General features: G+C 37.2%; 1 pseudogene; it reads right to left on the reverse strand.

Annotated features, from left to right (window-relative positions):
* Positions 1-15,066: 15,066 nt before the first annotated feature.
* LOC139843164 (protein FAR1-RELATED SEQUENCE 5-like) lies at positions 15,067-17,557 on the reverse strand (annotated as a pseudogene).
* Positions 17,558-18,610: the final 1,053 nt, after the last annotated feature.

The following is an 18,610-nucleotide window of genomic DNA, read 5'->3' on the forward strand; positions in this document are numbered from 1 at the left end:
GATATGACCCGTTGAATATTTGGGTGGAGTTTATTTAAGATTTTTTTATGAAAATGGTTATTTGACACTTTACCCCCCTGTTTGGGGGGTCGATTTGAATTTTTCAAAAAAATGTGGGGGACTTTGTTGGTAAAATGAAATTTAAAAAAAAAGTGAAAAGTCGAAAATACCCCTAGTACTATTCATAACTTTTGTCTATTATTGAACCCTCGCTTCGCGCCGGGGGTTCGATTTTTAATGTATTTTATTGCGTTTAGTAAAATTATTTTGTGGCTAACGATGATGTCGTTGAAGCGCAACTCGAGTCGAACTAAAAGGTATAACCCGTGAGAGATTTAAATGTTATTTTAAATTAACAATGTATGTGCATCTCCGCGTTTCACTATGGAATTGCCGACTTTTAAAAATTTAACGCAAAATCAACGTGTATGAAAAGTACCCCAAATATTTAGCGTTTTTTAAAAAGCGTCCGTTTTGCGTATAGCTAGTGACATTGTGTTCCTAAAATTATTTCGAGTTTAACGATGGTGTCGGAAAAATTTAACTCGTTGCGAGCGAGAAGATATGACCCGTTGAATATTTGGGTGGAGTTTATTTAAGATTTTTTATGAAAATGGTTATTTGACACTTTACCCCCCTGTTTGGGGGGTCGATTTGAATTTTTCAAAAAAAATGTGGGGGACTTTGTTGGTAAAATGAAATTTAGTTAAAATTAAAAAAAAAAAGTGAAAAGTCGAAAATACCCTTAGTACTATTCATAACTTTTGTCTATTAGTTAATATAATAAGAAGTAGAAACATATATTAACTTTATATTAACAATTCAAAAGTATTTATCGAATTTGAGTAGTTTGAAAATATGTGAAACCCTAATTTCAAAAAATTAGGGTTCATGTGAATCACAATCTAAAAAAAGAAAAAGAAAGATATTATAACATACCGATTGTAATATTTATTGAAACCAGCAATTTCATCATCCTCCGACATTTTTACTTAAAAATTGAATACTTTAGTAGCGTTATAACGGTTTTCTTGATGATTGCGGTGATACATTCGATTGTTCAAATCAATTGGTTATTTAAGTCTTTTCTTTAGAAGCATGGAAGGTTATGTCTAGAGGGCTTACAATATAGAATCACTGAAGACTACACTTCTGCTCAGACCATTCCTTACGCAATCGTTGTCGACCAATTCGTTGTACATATTCGACCACAACGGGCTCTGTGCAGCCGTTGTGGTTCAAACCGGCGTGCCGTTGTGTAACGAATCAACGAAGAAGACAACGGTTAGGAAGCCAACGTGTGCGTATATGATTGGATGCCAGAATTGAACTGTTTGCATATGGTTTGAAAAAGATCCGTTGCATTTAAATGATATATGTAACGACCATAGATTTTTCAACGTTTATTTAATAATATTTATTATTAATACTTGTGTTTAAATGAATGTATTGCTATACATTTACTTGTTACCATACTTGACTTTAAATGCCCGAAACGTCTTTGTGACACGTACATTTCACGAATAATATTTTCGAGTATTATTTACATTCATGATTAAGTTTTATTAATCATTTTGATTAACTATGGATACTAGTTAATTACTTGGGCTTTTGTTGGATTAACTTATTAAATACTTGAACTTGGGCTTTGATTAGTGTTAATGGACTTAAGAGCCCACTCTACTCACCTTAATGGACTTATTAGCCCATTACACATGTAAGTATCACATTGAGGATTAACTAGATAGTTTAATACTTATGAAATCTTGTTACTTGTATGGTTACACCTTATCCCCATGAACATACACCTTATAACCACCTTTTTAAGCCTTTACATGCAAGGACCTTGTGGACTAATCCCTTCCCCCTTTCCTTGCTAAACCGTCGGCTTTGATGATACAAGGGGATTCAAAATCTTTTTTGTACATTACTTACTTACTTGTATTCTCACACACACACTTCACTTCAAACTTGCATCTTACTTTTCTCTCATCTTTCCTCTACATTTTTGTAAGTAACTTGAGTTTTCTTCTTCTTTTTCTCTTGTAAAAACCGAATCCTATACACATACATCTTCATCATTTACTTGTTTTGATTACTTGTTCTTTGTTGTTAAAGTTACTTGAACTTTGTTGTTGTTATTTACTTACATGATTGTTAAGAACCAAACTCTTTAGTTTGATTCTTCATTTTATCTTGTATTTACAAGAACACACAAGAACTAAACTCTCTAGTTTATGTTCTACATATAATGTTTTAAAGATTGTAAGTTCATGTGTTGTAAAGTCATACTTGTAATTCATGTTTGTAAACTTAAAAGTTTACATTCTTAAAGATCAAGACTTTGGCTTGAATCTTTAAAGTATGAACAACCATGACTTGTTACTTGTTTATTTAGTTTATTTCTTCATATTGTTCATGTTTAAATTCATGTTTGTTGTTAAATAGTCAAGTATTACAAGTTAGTCTTGATCTCATACTTCTTGGAACTAAAGTTAACTTTAAAAGTTCAAGAACATAGAAGTATAACTTTCTAGTTATAACTTCAAATACATATGTAAGATCTAAGTTTATATAGCTTACGGTCTTCTAACTTTGTCATAATCAAGAGCTTATGAGCTTACATACACTTTACAAGATGATAATCTAAGTTTTGTAACTTATGGTTTCATTAATGTAAAGATTCAAGTATTATTACTTAGGATTTAACTTAATAACTTTAGATCTAGACCTTTGGGTCTTGGATCTTCAAGATCTAACTAAGAACTATGTTCTACATCTTAAGATCTTGATTAGTTAGTTTACTTTCAAGTTTGTAGTTCAATATTACTTTTATAGTTCATGTATATGTTAAATCTAAGACTTTGATGTAACTTTGGTTCATCAAATACTTGCAACACTTAAATGAGTTGTGCTACATATCTTAGACTTACACTTGGGTTATGATGGTCAAAACTTGGTTAAGATGATGCAAACACATCAACGAGTTGTACACTTGAAGCTATATGCATCAAGGATGAGAACCGTGATAAGCATCAAGCACCAAACACCCACCGGAACCTACTGTTTTACTGTTTCTGGGTCTGATCAGTACGACCTGGGCTACTGTAAAGATGATTTTCAGTTATCTCTGTTCGAGTAGATAACTTTTCATTTAGGACTCGTCTTAATCCGAGTTACGGTTTAGGATTTATGGCCCTCCGATCGTCACTATGTCCTTTTAACGTTGTGCTGAAAATTCTGACCTACTCGCACTTAGACCGTCGCCACGGTCAAATGAAGATGATTTTGCTTCTGGAATTTTTACCACAACTAAAGGACTCATATACGGCGCCATGGCCACTGGTTTCACCTTAGTTCAGTAGGTATAGAGGCCGTGGTGACTGATCCAAGTCAGCCTTTGTTTTAAACTCTTTTCTAGAACGAAACTTACTTTACACTTTTTGTTTGATGATGAATAATGATGACCCTTAAGACCTTATTTACATACATTTAAACCTATTGGGACGATTTACTGACTTAGTACTATTTGACTTAGGTTTAGGACTTTCCGGACCTACATACTTGCTTACTTCCCGACTCGACTTTACCACTACTTTACCACTGTGAGTTATAGCATCCCTTTTTACTTTAACTATTTTGGGAACTGAGAATACATGCGCATTTTACGTTTTACATACTAGGCACGAGTACTTAAACTTATATATGTGTGGGTTATACAACGGCATAAACATTCCCTTTAGCTCGGTAACGTTTAGTCATTGGTTTTTGAACCGGTGAACGCGAATCTTAGATATGGATCCATAGGGTTTGACATCCCCACTCGGGCTAGTAGCGCTAGCATTTAACGGGTATTTAATACTTCGTATACATACGCACTTGCCAAGTGTACTTTCAGGGGGTATAAACGTTAAGTTAGTTACCAAGTGCCCACGGTTAAACATATACTTTATCATACTGTTTTGAAACGCTCTTTGTAGCACTGAAATCTCGTGGCCTACCTTACATACTATTATACTTAAACTATAGCTCACCAACCTTTGTGTTGACGTTTTTAAGCATGTTTTTCTCAGGTGCTTAAGGTTTCTAGCTTCCGCTGTTGTACTAGTCTTGCTGTAGACACCCGCTGCTTTAGAGATGTCACCGCATGAACGTTTATCTTGCATTCATAAACATTATTACTTTTGAAACTATGATTTGTAACGACCTATGGGTCACATACTATTATCCTTGCTTCTATTCGTTGAAGCATACTTTTGGTTGTTAAACATTGATGTTGGTTAAGACATCACCTTTTATCATGAATGCAAACGTATTTTGAAATAGCATATAGTGTTTGACCTTGTAATGATCCGGTTGTTGATGATTCATACACGATGGTTTTGTACGGGGCATCACATTTGGTATCAGAGCATTGGTTGTAGGGAATTAGGATGCATTAGTGAGTCTAAGACCGACCCGATTAGGATTCACTAATAGGACTAATCTACAACTTGCTAGTTTACTTGTTTCCGCTGAACTTACTGCATGCTGCTGCTTACTTTTACTGCTATATGCCGTATGCTATTACATGATTTCACTACTGCATGCTATTATCTGCTTCCGATTGCATGATACTTGTCGTTATTGCCATGCTACTTACTGTTACACACGATTTAGACTGTTGTAGTTAATTGGCCTAATACGTGCTTGCTTTATGACTGACTGACATGGAAAATTTATTTTTCCTTGTTCAGATGTCGGATATTCCACCTGCTATCGTTTTGGGCAGTTCAGACTCGTCAGCCACCTCACCTACTGCTGCTGCCGACACACCGATCCCGTTACCCACCAGTGACCCCGGCGCTTCATCCTCCGGAGCTAGCAGCCATGCGCCTGCCCCAGTGGGTATTGCAGACGGAGCCCAGGATCTCCCGGAGATTTCAGCTCCACTTGCCCCGGTACCTCAGGAGCCACAGCACCATCCCGGTGGTGTTGTGATTCCCGCGGAATTTGGGGAAGATACATTCCGTAACCAGTATCGCCATTGGTGCCGACGCGCTCCTGATGGATGACTCGTGCCGATCCTGCCTTTTAGATACCGACAGATGATGGCCGCTCGAGGAGAGCCAGTACAGCCACCCGTGCAGCCATCTCCACATGATTCAGATGACCCGTCATCCGACGACACATCCTCAGACGACTCTAGTGGCGAGGATTCCACCGATGACTCCGACGAGGAGGACCCCGATGATGCACCTGTTCAGCCACCCTCCACCCCGCCGAAGAAGCGGTACCGTTTCGATGGTACCGTCATTCCAGGGATTAATGGAGGTCGAGCATTCACTGACGCATTTGGTCGGCGTCGTAGGGTTACCGCCCGTAAGCGGCTTGTGCCGTATCCTGCTGATCCCTTCATCCGTAAGCCTTACCGCCTCGCAGCCTCTACTTCTGGAGCCGGACCGTCAGCACCGCCAGCACCGCCCGTACCGACTGCACCACCTGCCCCACCCACTCCCTCTGTCGAGGAACTGATGAGGGAGGTGGAGATCCTCCGTGCTCGAGTAACTGAGCTCGAGGACCAGATGTCCCACGTATTGGACATCCTACACCCACCATCACCGTAGGACTTTTGTAGTAGATTTCATTATGTAATCTAGTTGTAGTTTTATGTTTCACTTATGTATTGTACGAACTTATACAGATGTATGCAACTTATTATTAATAAATGTAACTTTGCGTTATTTAATTCTTGCACGATGTTCTATTTACGTTACTGTATGATGATTTTGTGGTATTTGTACCTGGATTGCATTACTTAATAAACATGTGACGTGTTGATTCCATGTTGGTTACCATATACTGTATTATTACTATTTGCATACTGGATTTTGACTTGAGTCAAAATTTTTGTTTAGAACATCATGGCCAACGGACGATCCACACCTACCGCAGCCCAAATCGAGGATATGATCAATGAGCGAGTCACCGCAGCCTTAGCAGAAAGAAACCTCCAAGCTCCACCGCCACCGCCACCGGTTATCCCGCCCATTCGCAATGGGTGCACGTACAAAGAGTTTCAGAGCTGCAAACCTCACAACTTTAGCGGAACGGAGGGGCCGGTTGGTCTCACTAGATAGTTCGAGAAGTTAGAATCTGTGTTTCGAGTTAGTAACTGTTCAGAGGAGAATAAAACCAAGTTTGCTTCATGTACACTGTCTGACGGCGCACTAACGTGGTGGAACATGTTGGCTCAAGCAAAAGGTATTGATGAGGCATTTGCTACCCCATGTGAGGAGTTCAAAGGGGCCCTGATTGAGGAATATTGCCCTAGGATCGAGATCCAGAAGATGGAGATCGAATTTATGCAGCTAAAGGCCGTTGGGAACGACCTTGATAGTTACAACCGGAGGTTTTTGGAATTAGCCCTGATGTGTTCGACAATGGTTACCCCGGAGTTTAAACGAATGGAAAGGTACTTCTGGGGACTTCCTAAGAGCATTAAGGGAAACGTCACCTCGTCCAAACCACCTAATGTCCCGGAAGCGATGCGCATGGCGCATACTTTAATGAATCAAATTATCATCGATGAACCGGAGAAGGCTAAGTCTAAAGCGGGTTGTAGTGAGAAGCGCAAATGGGAAAACAACAGGGGAAGGACCTATGATTAAAACCCGGCAAAGCGACATGAGGGTTTCAGAGGAAACAACAACGGTGGAAACCCCAATCCGAACACCAACTCCAACCCGAACTACAAGGGAACCTTACCATAATTCAAGAGGTGCTACAAGCACCATACTAGGTATTGTAACGTTGTTTGTGAAAAGTGCCAACGGACTGGGCATATCGGGAAGGACTGCAAGGTCACCACTTTGAATGGGAAGCCGAACACCAATGGGCCTAAAAAGTGCTACGAATGCGGACAAACGGGCCATTTCAAAAATGCGTGCCCCAACAAAAGAAAAGACAGCGGACCACCCCATGGTAGAGCTTTCAACGTTAATGCAAGGGATGCACGCGAGAATCCCGACTTGGTGACAGGTATATTCACTATCAATAATCTTTTAGCTTATGTCCTATTTGATACTGGTGCCGATAGAAGTTATGTATGTAGACACTTTTGCGATAAGATTAATTGGTCGTTAGTCCCGTTAAAAGAAAGTATGCTTGTCGAGGTCGCCAATGGAAAACTTGAGAAGGTTGACCATATTAGTCGAGGAGCCATTATCAACATAGCTGGTGTGGATTTCAAGATTGACTTGATACCTATCAAATTGGGAAGTTTTGATGTTATTATCGGTATGGATTGGTTGACCAAGATAAGGGCCGATATTATCTGTGGAGATAAAGCTCTTCGTATACCACAAGGAGACGGTGAGCCACTGGTTATTTACGGAGAGATATGTACCTCGAAGCTGAACCTCATTAGTTGTGTGAAAGCGCAAAAGATTATGAAGAAGGGACGTTTTGCTGTCCTAGCGCATGTGAAAACTGTAGAAACTGAGGTGAAGAGCGTGAACGATGTTCGAATTGTGAACGAATTTTCTGATGTCTTCCCTGAAGAATTTCTTGGATTACCGCCGCCGAGTGCAGTAGAGTTTCAGATCGATTTAGTGCCAGGAGCAGCACCTGTAGCTCGCGCACCTTATAGACTCGCACCTTCCGAGATGAAAGAATTACAGAGTCAACTACAGGAGCTGTTAGATCGGGAATTTATCAAACCAAGTTTCTCGCCTTGGGGCACACCTGTGTTGTTTGTGAAGAAGAAGGATGGATCCTTCCGTATGTGTATCGACTACCGTGAACTCAACAAATTGACAATCAAGAATTGGTATCCTCTTAACCGCATTGACGATCTTTTTGATCAACTACAAGGATCGAGTGTTTACTCTAAGATCGATTTGCGATCCGGTTATCACCAGTTGAGGGTAAAGGAAAGTGATGTAATGAAGACTGCATTCAGAACTCGTTATGGTCATTATGAGTTTCTCATGATGCCATTCGGGTTGACCAACGCACCTGCCGTGTTCATGGATCTCATGAATCGTGTCTGCAAGCCATACCTGGATAAGTTCGTTATCGTCTTCATAGATGATATCCTTATCTACTCCAAGAGCGAAGAAGAGCATGAGCAACACCTCCGACTAGTACTTGAACTCTTGAGACAAGAGCAACTTTACGCCAAATTCTCCAAGTGTGAATTTTGGTTGAAGGAAGTCCAATTTCTGGGTCATGTTGTGAGCGACCAGGGTATCAAAGTTGATCCCGCCAAGATTGAAGCTATCAGCAAGTGGGAGACCCCCACTACTCAGACTCATATTCGCCAATTTCTAGGTCTCGCTGGTTACTACCGAAGATTCATTGAAGGATTTTCTCTGATTGCGCGTCCTTTGACTGCGCTGACTCACAAAGGGAAGAAGTTCATTTGGGAACCCACACACGAATCAGCATTTCAAACCTTGAAGAAGAAGTTGACCACCGCACCTATCTTATCTCTTCCTGAAGGTAGTGACGACTTTGTTGTTTATTGTGATGCATCGAAAAGTGGTTTTGGTTGTGTACTGATGCAAAGATCAAAGGTTATTGCCTATGCTTCCCGTCAACTGAAGATTCACGAACGGAACTACACTACTCACGATCTCGAAGTTGGAGCCGTTGTCTTTGCGCTCAAATTGTGGAGACACTATTTGTATGGAACTAAGAGCACTATCTTCACCGATCACAAGAGTCTCCAACATATATTCGATCAGAAGCAACTGAATATGAGACAACGTCGATGGATCGAGACGCTGAACGACTACGATTGTGAACTTCGCTATCACCCTGGCAAGGCCAATGTTGTAGCTGACGCTTTAAGCCGAAAGGAGAGGACGACACCTCTTCGTGTTAGGGCTCTGAACATCACCATCCATTCGAATCTCAACAGCCAGATCCGAGTAGCCCAAGATGAGGCTCTCAAGGAGGAGAATATAGCTCATGAACATGTGAACATACTTGTCTCTCGATTCGAGGTTAGGGAGTCTGGACTCCGATGTTATGCCGGAAGAATTTGGGTACCTCTTTATGGAGATCTACGGAACCTTATACTTGATGAAGCACACAAATCGAGATATTCGATTCACCCCAGAGCGGGCAAAATGTACCACGATCTTAAAGAACAGTATTGGTGGCCGAATTTTAAGAAAGACGTTGCAATTTATGTTGGTAGGTGTCTGACTTGCTCGAAAGTTAAGGCCGAACATCAAAGACCTTTTGGGTTACTTCAACAACCGGAAATTCCACAATGGAAGTGGGAAAGGATAACAATGGATTTTATCACCAAGCTACCAAAGACGGTGGGCGAATACGATACCATCTGGGTTATTGTTGACCGCCTTACCAAATCTGCACACTTTTTAGCCATGAAGGAAACGGATACCATGGAGAGACTTGCTCAACTATACATCAAAGAGGTTGTATCTCGTCATGGTGTACCTTTATCAATCATCTCGGATCGCGATCCCCATTTTGCTTCTAGATTTTGGCGTTCTTTGCAAGAAGCCATGGGAACTCGTCTCGACATGAGTACTGCTTATCACCCACAGACCGACGGGAAAAGTGAACGAACGATTCAGACCTTGGAGGACATGTTGCGTGCATGTGTCAATGATTTCGGAAAGGCCTGGGAAAGGCATTTGCCACTCGCCAAATTCTCGTACAACAACAGTTATCACTCGAGTATTAATGCCGCACCTTTTGAAGCATTGTATGGCCACAAGTGCCGATCTCCTATTTGTTGGGCCGAAGTAGGCGAAAAGCAAATCACCGGACCCGAGGTAGTCCATGAAACAACGGAGAAGATTGCTCAGATTCAAGCTAGACTTAAAACTGCTCGTGACCGTCAAAAGAGTTATGCCGATCTTAAATGTAAAGACTTTGAATTTAACGTGGGTGATCGTGTAATGTTGAAGGTTGCACCTTAGAAAGGTGTGATTCGCTTTGGAAAACGTGGAAAGTTGAACCCACGATACATTGGTCCTTTTGAAATTTTGGAACGTGTTGGACCCGTTGCTTACCGTTTGGATCTTCCAGCACAATTGAGCTTAGTTCATCCTACCTTCCACGTGTCAAACTTGAAGAAGTGTCTTGAACAATTGATGACAAACTTCACTTCGTGGAAGAACCTGTCGAGATTATGGATCGTGAGATCAAAACTTTGAAACGCAACAAGATTCCGATCGTCCAAGTACGATGGAATGCCAAACGAGGACCTGAGTTTACTTGGGAGCGAGAGGATCAAATGATGCGGAAGTATCCTCACCTTTTCCCGACTCCTCCATCTACCTCAGCTTAAAATTTCGGGACAAAATTTTCTTTAACAGGTGGGTAATGTAATGTCCCTGGATTTTCCAACGTTTATTTAATAATATTTATTATTAATACTTGTGTTTAAATGAATGTATTGCTATACATTTACTTGTTACCATACTTGACTTTAAATGCCCGAAACATCTTTGTGACACACGTACATTTCACGAATAATATTTTCGAGTATTATTTACATTCATGATTAAGTTTTATTAATCATTTTGATTAACTATGGATACTAGTTAATTACTTAGGCTTTTGTTGGATTAACTTATTAAATACTTGAACTTGAGCTTTGATTAGTGTTAATGGACTTAAGAGCCCACTCTACTCACCTTAATGGACTTATTAGCCCATTACACATGTAAGTATCACATTAAGGATTAACTAGATAGTTTAATACTTATGGAATCTTGTTACTTGTATGGTTACACCTTATCCCCATGAACATACACCTTATAACCACCTTTTTAAGCCTTTACATGCAAGGACCTTGTGGACTAATCCCTTCCCCCTTTCCTTGCTAAACCGTCGGCTTTGATGATACAAGGGGATTCAAAATCTTTTTTTTTACATTACTTACTCACTTGTATTCTCACACACACTTTTCACTTCAAACTTGCATCTTACTTTTCTCTCATCTTTCCTCTACATTTTTGTAAGTAACTTGAGTTTTCTTCTTCTTTTTCTCTTGTAAAAACCGAATCCTATACACATACATCTTCATCATTTACTTGTTTTGATTACTTGTTCTTTGTTGTTGTTTAAGTTACTTGAACTTTGTTGTTGTTATTTACTTACATGATTGTTAAGAACCAAACTCTTTAGTTTGATTCTTCATTTTATCTTGTATTTACAAGAACACACAAGAACTAAACTCTCTAGTTTATGTTCTACATATAATGTTTTAAAGATTGTAAGTTCATGTGTTGTAAAGTCATACTTGTAATTCATGTTTGTAAACTTAAAAGTTTACATTCTTAAAGATCAAGACTTTGGCTTGAATCTTTAAAGTATGAACAACCATGACTTGTTACTTGTTTATTTAGTTTATTTCTTCATATTGTTCATGTTTAAATTCATGTTTGTTGTTAAATGGTCAAGTATTACAAGTTAGTCTTGATCTCATACTTCTTGGAACTAAAGTTAACTTTAAAAGTTCAAGAACATAGAAGTATAACTTTCTAGTTATAACTTCAAATACTTATGTAAGATCTAAGTTTATATAGCTTACGGTCTTCTAACTTTGTCATAATCAAGAGCTTATGAGCTTACATACACTTTACAAGATGATAATCTAAGTTTTGTAACTTATGGTTTCATTAATGTAAAGATTCAAGTATTATTACTTAGGATTTAACTAAATAACTTTAGATCTAGACCTTTGGGTCTTGGATCTTCAATATCTAACTAAGAACTATGTTCTACATCTTAAGATCTTGATTAGTTAGTTTACTTTCAAGTTTGTAGTTCAATATTACTTTTATAGTTCATGTATGTGTTAAATCTAAGACTTTGATGTAACTTTGGTTCATCAAACTACTTGCAACACTTAAATGAGTTGTGCTACATATCTTAGACTTACACTTGGGTTATGATGGTCAAAACTTGGTTAAGATGATGCAAACACATCAACGAGTTGTACACTTGAAGCTATATGCATCAAGGATGAGAACCGTGATAAGCATCAAGCACCAAACACCCACCGGAATCTACTGTTTCTGGGTCTGATCAGTACGACCTGGGCTACTGTAAAGATGATTTTCAGTTATCTCTGTTCTAGTAGATAACTTTTCAATTAGGACTCGTCTTAATCCGAGTTACAGTTTAGGATTTATGGCCCTCCGATCGTCACTATGTCCTTTTAATGTTGTGCTGAAAATTCTGACCTACTCGCACTTAGACCGTCGCCACGGTCAAACGAAGACGAGTTTGCTTCTGGAATTTTTACCACAACTAAAGGACTCATATACGGAGCCATGGCCACTGGTCTCACCTTAGTTCAGTAGGTATAGAGGCCGTGGTGACTGATCCAAGTCAGCCTTTGTTTTAAACTCTTTTCTAGAACGAAACTTACTTTACACCTTTTGTTTGATGATGACCCTTAAGACCTTATTTACATACATTTAAACCTATTGGGATGATTTACTGACTTAGTACTATTTGACTTAGGTTGAGGACTTTCCGGACCTACATACTTGCTTACTTCCCGACTCGACTTTACCACTACTTTACCACTGTGAGTTATAGCATCCCTTTTTTACTTTAACTATTTTAGGAACTGAGAATACATGCGCATTTTACGTTTTACATACTAGGTACGAGTACTTAAACTTATATATGTGTGGGTTATACAACGGCATAAACATTCCCTTTAGCTCGGTAACGTTTAGTCATTGGTTTTTGAACCGGTGAACGCGAATCTTAGATATGGATCCATAGGGTTTGACATCCCCACTCGGGCTAGTAGCGCTAGCATTTAACGGGTGTTTAATACTTCGTATACATACGCACTTGCCAAGTGTACTTTCAGGGGGTATAAACGTTAAGTTAGTTACCATGTGCCCACGGTTAAACATATACTTTATCATACTGTTTTGAAACGCTCTTTGTAGCACTGAAATCTTGTGGCCTACCTTACATACTGTTATACTTAAACTATAGCTCACCAACCTTTGTGTTGACGTTTTTAAGCATGTTTTTCTCAGGTGCTTAAGGTTGCTAGCTTCCGATGTTGTACTAGTCTTGCCGTAGACACCCGCTGCTTTAGAGATGTCACCGCATGAACGTTTATTTTGCATTCATAAACATTATTACTTTTGAAACTATGATTTGTAACGACCTATGGGTCACATACTATTATCCTTGCTTCTATTCGTTGAAGCATACTTTTGGTTGTTAAACATTGATGTTGGTTAAGACATCACCTTTTATCATGAATGCAAACGTATTTTGAAATAGCATATAGTGTTTGACCTTGTAATGATCCTGTTGTTGATGATTCGTATACGATGGTTTTGTACGGGGCATCACAATATACATCTCATATATATATATATATATATATATATATATATATATATATATATATATATATATATATATATATATATATATATATATGGGGAAAGTGAATATGGATAACAGCACCATATAACCTTATATGCCAACCCTCCCAAAACTATGTCGTTTGTATCCAAAATCATAAAAAAAAAAAAAAAAAAAATCCTCGTACAATCAGGTTCATATATTTGCACCTCCCCTAATTTCCATCTCAACAATGGAGATATATCGATTTCGTGACCGTACTTCATCCAACTTAAATTTGATTCCAATCATCCAATACAACAATAAGGTACAATCGTTAATTTTTTATTTCGGTTCCCATCCCCAATTGACCAAGTCATCGATATAATTCCCATCTCATGAATGGCGATAAATTGATTTCTTGATTGTTCGTCATCCAACTTAAAATTGGTACTAATCATCCAAAGCAACTGAAGGTACAATCGATTTTTTTTCGGTACCCAACCCCAATAGACCAAGTCGACGATTCCATCTGTTGTGTCGATTTTTAAGTAATTTGATAGATTAGGGCAAGGATCAATATTTATTTTGTTAGTTTAATATTAATCCTCAATAATGTAATTGCAGTTTATTTCAATAATGAGTATACTAACTACTTGTATATTGTTGTTTGCTTTTAGTTTTTATTTGTGTTTGTTTCAAATTACAACAACTAGGAGATGTCTGTACTTGTTGTAATTATTTGTTTTTGAGAGTAAATATATGTGTTATTGTTTTACTTTTATCAAGTTGAATTTATAGTTCTGTGTCTTGGTCTAGTTAGTAAAATCAATGTATTATTCTTTTACTTTTTAGCATAAAATGTTAGCTTTTTGTACCACTCTCTAATTAGTAAAAACAATGTGTTATTCTTTTACTTTTTAGCATAAAATGTGGCGATTGATGTACTACTATTTTACAGGTTCGGTTGAAAGCTAAAGTATGAAGTGTAAATCTAGTGTGTTGATGGAATTCAAAACGAGTTGTTAGATCAAAAGCTTCAACAAGTATATGTGTGAAATCACATCAACTCATATTTGAGTCATGCGAAGATTTGTTCAAAAGATAGTATGATTAAAGGCCAATGTTGTGGGGTGATAGTTTTATTTAGTGAGTTTGTTTTTAAATGGTATGTTTTGAGAAGTGGGTCAAGTTATTTGTGAGCCTTTTGCATTTGAAAACTGATGTAATATTTTGTTTAGTTAAATGAAATTGCTCATCTAAAAATTGCAACTTTTGTTGTTCAGGTTATGATCAGCTTGTTTGGTAGCTAGTTGCTATACTATTTTTTTTGGTCATCTTATACAATGCAGTTTGTGACATATATATCTCAAAATAAGTATGGGCACATCGCTTTAGTTGTATGCAAGCATAAACATGGATAGTGCAGCTATATATTTGGCACATCTTAATGGGTAGAACAACTAAAGAATTTATAATTGATCAATAAACATAAGCTAAACAATACTACCAACAACCGATAAAAAAGAACCAAAACATGCATACACTAAACACTAACTGATAAAGGGAGATCCAATTTTGAATACACTAAAGACTGAACACATCAGTAGATAGAAAAAGAATCAAACTCTGCATAAGCTAAATATTAGCAACCTTATGACTTCATGGACTATTGCACCAGCAACTGAAAAATCATCAATTATAAACAAAACATCATTTAGTACCAGCAGCAGCATCTTCAGCCTGATGCAAAAGAGTATTAGAATAATGAATGCAACTATCATCAGAAAGTCAATGAACAAATAAGATAACTGAATACATAAATAAACAATCACTAGTACCTTCTTAACTGGACACCCTGTGATATAGTGACCTAATCCCCCGCAATGTGAACATTTTCTTTTTTCGGTGCTTCTAGAGAAGATTTGATTCGACATGCGCTCTTTGGACGACCTTTAGTAGCAACAGGAGCCGGAGGATCCCGAACTGATATTTGAGGCATCATGCTTATTTGCGAGCTACCTGCATTGGATTCCTGTAATGGACTGTCAATTTGTGTAGACTTTTGGTGATTCGTATGTTCTTCTAAAAACTTATCTAAAAGACTATCTAGTTTCTTCAGGTTTGAGGGAGATTCTTTCGCTTGTTCAACCGCTTTCATATATTTTGTTTGAACACACCACAAACTTAACGCATTAACTTTGTTGTCGTTATGTATATCTTCAAGTTTGTTGTTATAATTTTCCACCTTATACCTAGTATCAAGTGTCCACCTTGGTAAAATATAATGATCCGGAAGAGTTTCAATGTGCTTCTTCTTCATAACATACAAGATATGTTTGCATAAGATTCCATATGTTTCAAACTTTGAACAGGAACATGTGACATTTAACTTATGTAACAAATAAATGGTCACAGTTCTCCAATATACGTTCTCAACATTAAATTGACCAACCTTATATTTGATCTCTCCCGCGCTCTTACATAAAGTCTCATGAGTTAAATTATTAGTTGCTTGTATCCATTCTTTTTGAAAAACATCAAACATCCTGCTTGTATAACGTGTACCTGCTTTCACTTCTATTGGATTAACAGAAGAATAAACTGCCTTTGTGTTCATAGTTTTGAAGTCCTCATCTTCTTCAGCAGCTCGTCGAGACTCAACAGCTTTATCATATTGGGCTACAAATTCATTCAACATGGTATTGGAAGTAACATATCCATCAAAGAATGAGTGAATGCTCTCACTTCTACCACTTGTGGTCATCCCAGCAAAAAAACAATCTTTAAAAAAAACTTTACCCCAAAGGGTACGTTGATTATACATATCGTTTAACCAAAAGTGACTTCCAAGATCATACTTATCACGTATAACTTTCCACCGGTTTTCAAATTCTTCAACTGTATGGATTTTAACATACTTATTGTACATATCTTTAAAATCACTATAACGTGCTTTAAGAGGCCGAAGTTGTTCTCGTTCATGCTTTTTGATGTGCCATGCACAATACCGATGACGGGTATTTGGAAGAACTTTTTTGATGGCATTTCTCACTGCTTTATCTTGATCGGTAATTATTGCAGTTGGATGCATGTCAAACATGCACTTTAAGAATTGTTGAAATAGCCAAACAAATGTTTCTTCCTTTTCATTCTCTAGTAAAGCACCTCCGAATAGTATAGATTGACCATGATGATTCACCCCAACAAATGGAGAAAATGGCATCTTAAACCTGTTCGTCATATACGTCACATCAAACACGACAACATCTCCAAAATTTATGTATGCGTCTCGTGACCTCCCATCAGCCCAAAAAATATTTTTTGGAGACCCGTCATCAAATAAATCCACAACCCAATAATGTTTACTATCTACATAGGCTTTTTCTTGAAAATATTTGATAAATCCATAGAATTCTTTACCACGGTATTTTCTTCGCTCTTCAGACAATATATCAGAGCATTGTTTTGAAGTAACATCAGGTGCATCCGGATCTTTCATGGAGTTTACGACTTTTTTTATTTGACAAGGTCTCAAACCGTTTTTGCTAAGATCCAACATAAGAGATTTGGTAGCCATCGTGCGGTGAGTCTTTCCATGAGAATGGTGTTTCATTACTTTGCTCGGAGTGCTTAATTCATGGTTATGTGTATTGTTAAAACCATCTACAAACCATTTACCAACTTTATTTTTGGATATTTGAATCATTGCTGTACAACCCGTTCTAGATTCTCTATGACATTTTGTAACAATCTCTTTTGAAGTATCCTTAAACCCTTCCTTGTTGCATACATATGTTTTTCGGTAAGGCTCATTCGTTGTCTTATTTCTAAAGGTGGTCCGTTTTCGTATTCCAAATCCATGTAAAAAAGCATAACGATTATAAAAGGTGTATGCATCATCAGGGGTATCGAAAATCATTCCCATTACATTAGCATCAATACCTCCATTATCCTTCTCAAACTCAATATCCTTGTTATCATCATTTTGCTTCTCACTTTGAAATTCAGAATCATTATTGTCGAGGTCTTCAGTTTGATGGGTTTCTTTATCAAATCCAACATCATCCACTACATCATCTTCATCGTGACTGTTGTATCCTGAACTATTACTATGGTTGTCAAGAAACTCATTTGTATTAATGTCCTGATTATTGTCATAGTGCTCATATTCTTGTTGATCAAATTCCAATGTATTATGCATATTCTGTAATAACACAAGAATAAAAAGATCAGTGAGTAGATGGATCTATATAACACACATACATGCTGGACGTGGTGTTAATTAACACCACAAGTCTACTTTGATCATTAGTGTGTTTAACTAAATTTATATACGCGCCCATTCTTTGTAAGTAGCTATAATGTGTTATTTATTATTCATGATGAAGAGCTAAAAAAAATACAAGAAACATAAATATCGAAACCAATCTGTCAATTAAACTGTTCTGCAATTAGAAACCAGCACAAAGATAAACCAAAAGCAAAAAAATGTAATCATATACATTGAAAGTAGATAAATCAATTTCATAAAGGATTAATAGTAAATTAAAAGATATAATACTTGACAATTAGGAAATAATCAACATGATAATATTATAACATTGCAATCACGAAGTGATCGATAACCATGTAGAAACATCAGTATGATGGGGTAGGGAAAATCAACCACAAAATAGTTGTACCTGTTGTTGCTTCAAGTGATCTCAACGACAGTCAAATTGAATGAAGAAAGTAGAAAGAAGCAGTAATTATTTGTCGCAATTTTAATCGTTTAATCGGCTATGCCGATTTTAGTCGTAAGGAAATTAAGGTGAAGCTGCAACAACTTGAAGAAAGCTTATTGAGGAGGCTAATTGAACGTGAGTTATGAAATTGCACGAATATAGGAGGAGGTTAATTTGTTACAGAGTATTATTTATTTGGAGTATAATACGACATAGTTTTAGGAGGGTTGGCATATAAGGTTATATGGTGCTGTTATCCATATTCACTTTTCCATATATATATATATATATATATATATATATATATATATATATATATATATATATATATATATATATATATATATATATATATATATATATATATATATATACACTATCTTCTATTCTTCTATCTCATTTATCACTTCCATTTTATTTCATTCAATAATCAAAACCTTTCACTTTTTCAACAATTTCAATGGCTAATCAAGAAAATCCAAGCCAAATCCCCAATTCAAACCTTACATTTTATTCCAACGCTTTCGGGC

The sequence above is a fragment of the Rutidosis leptorrhynchoides genome, chromosome 4, assembly GCF_046630445.1.
Source record: "Rutidosis leptorrhynchoides isolate AG116_Rl617_1_P2 chromosome 4, CSIRO_AGI_Rlap_v1, whole genome shotgun sequence".
Classification (NCBI taxonomy): domain Eukaryota; kingdom Viridiplantae; phylum Streptophyta; class Magnoliopsida; order Asterales; family Asteraceae; genus Rutidosis; species Rutidosis leptorrhynchoides.